We start from the raw sequence: 2,844 nt of genomic DNA on the forward strand, positions 1-2,844 counted from the left end.
ACTTCTGCCATTCACAGGAGAGCTGTTGCATGAGTCCTTTTTCTGACATCAGTTCTCATATGCCTCAATTTCTCAAATATCCAGCAGGAAGTTATCATGTGAAAGGATAATTTTGTCTGTATTACATGTAAAGAATTGCCCTGTCACTGAATTCATTATTCTCTCAGCTTACTTACTGAGTCCTAATCATCATCCCACCTGGGATGTGGTTATGAGTCATTTGGCTTTGATGTCCACTGTAAAAAAGTATCTTCAACCCTTAACATTGCAAAAAATGCATGAAAGTTTAAAAGACATGTTGAGCGATAAGAATTCATTTCCCAATGATGAACCTGGAAAACACCATTTATTGTACTTTGGAAATGAATCTGATAAAAAATCTACATTTGCACTCTATATTATTTTCAACCTACAATAGATTACACCTTGTTACCAAAAAGGTAATTCATCATGTACATCTCTTGTGAGATGACACAGAACTAATCAATCGAGTATAATAACAAAAGAGACAGATTTATCAGTTCACTTTACTCAGCTGGAATGATTTGTGGTTAGGACAGAAAAATATGAAATAGAAAAAAAATTTATTATGGCTATGTTCTGACCTAGACTAAAGACAAAATATCTTCTGCCAATATGTTGACCAGTGAACTGAAGCATCCAATTCACTGTGTGCATATTTAGACCTTATTTTATCATAAATGTATAACTAGGGCTTGTTTTGTCCTACTGGAGCCAGTGGCAAGAATATTCCCCTGGAGAACTGCTCAGGCCTTACACCTTTCTATGCTATCTAGGACATGATTCCCCTCTTATGAAATCCATAAGAATCTTTCCATTGACGTCAGTGAGAGTTACATCAGCTCCTTAAATCAATGCTGAGTGCAACAGCCTGCTTCTGAGCCTTAAAGTACATTCTGCGTACATAAAGCCAGCAGATCGTTGTGTAGTCACTCTCAGACCATGTTGCAACTTTGTCAAGATAAAGAAATCTTCAGAATGTGACTGCTTCAAGAATATATCTCATGAGTGGAGTGGTATCAGGAGTTAAATCTCCTCTTGTAAACTAAAATTGTACTGGAGTATGCTGTCTGGTTCAGTGAGCAGAGGTGGCATGGTCAGACCATCTATTACTAGCCTGTCCTGGGTCCCAAAACAGAGTGACTGCTTGTAAATCACCTTTAGAAATGGTCTTTGGTGTGTGTCAGCTCCCAAATCGTACCTGGGGGTCATCTGCCCATATCAAAACGGTGCAGGAACTACTCTATCAGTGTATAAACGCGATGGCCAAATTGCTGCTCTCACACCTTTGCCTGGTCTCTGTTTAATTTATTAACAGATATGCACCCAAAGAGCCTTAGGACCTACCTGTATGGGCAGCCACATGCACGATCTCTGTCCCTGTTTTAGGGTCTGAAAGCCTCCATGGAAAGCAGCATGCCATGTTAGGGTGACACCATGCCACTGACCGTAGCAGCTTGGATGCAGCACTGAACACACTGCTTCCTGACCTAGCTGTTTTGCCTTATCTGGAGCACAGGCAAAGCAAGTCCACGATCACTCATCTTTACTTACAGTAACCATGTCCCTAGAGTGAGAAGAAGAGGTAGAAGGTGCTTGTGCCTGTGATATTATTGGACGTGGAGATGTTAATAACTGAAGGAACAGCACACACAGCTGAGTTGATATTTACAGTAGCTTGGTGTCACCCAGCTCTGTTCAGTGGAATTATTTCTGTAGGGTACTGGTGAGATGGAAATCAGTCATCAGCTTAGCACAGAGCTGAGAGCTAGGAGGAACATGTAAAACTCTGGCAGAGACTAACAGTCACCCTGAATTCTAATGGAGTGTTACCAAACCAATAAGAGGATGATTATAATCAAAAGCAGAATTCACTTTTGAACAATAGCACTGTATTTAAATAGAGATATAAGTAAGGAAGCTCCAAATGTAATCCTCATTCTCCTTAAGTTCTTATGATTGTTAAAAAGGCATTCTTATTAATTTAAACTACAGTCAATTACTTACCTTATTCAAGTGTCTTGTTTCAAGATTTGTTGTGGATATGAATTCATTTCCTTGGAAAGAGGTAAACTAAAATCAAAAACATACATAAAAGAAGAAGTAATATTTTATCTTAAAGTAGAAAAGCATGCAAAGAATCACAGATTTGTAAAATACTTATTCCACCCAACTTTTGTTGGAGTTAAAAAAGAAAATAATATCTATGCTTGTATATGTGCACAAGTAATCACATTGTGACTGTGCTGTGTGATGCCTTGGTCTGCTGCTCTCTATGGAAATCTGTGCTTTGAATTTGAGAGCATGATATGCATTAACTGCAAAAGAGCACCCTCCACTGAAGACTGTGTCTCAGGCTGGGGACCTGAATTCCTTTAAGAAACGCTACCTTTTTCCAAGCAAGTATGAGCATGAAAATTGAAGTGAAAATACATTTACAGATTTCCTGTTTTTGTAATAACTTTTATTTAGGATTCAAGATAAAACAGCCTGTGATCCTCAGATTGTATATACAGCAGGCAGTTCTGCCTTTGCTGAGTCCAAGTGACATGAATCAACAGGGAAAGAAAAAATCTGTTCAAGTACTTAAGACTCACAGTAATTCTTCAGCATTTCTTTCAAAAACAGCAGTACTAGCAACGAAGCCCTCATTAAGAAGAAAAAAAATGCAGTGGTCTAAAAACCAAGTCAGATCATCACTCAGAGTTAATTGACAGTGCTAGATGGAAGTCAGTAATCCTCAGTTGATTAGAAGCATCTGATTCACCATTTAATGTGAAAGGGAGGAAGAATGGTTTTAGATAACTAGAAAAGTTTAAGTAG

This window comes from Mesitornis unicolor, unplaced genomic scaffold (genome assembly GCF_000695765.1).
Source record: "Mesitornis unicolor isolate BGI_N332 unplaced genomic scaffold, ASM69576v1 scaffold19160, whole genome shotgun sequence".
NCBI classification, from domain to species: Eukaryota; Metazoa; Chordata; class Aves; order Mesitornithiformes; family Mesitornithidae; genus Mesitornis; species Mesitornis unicolor.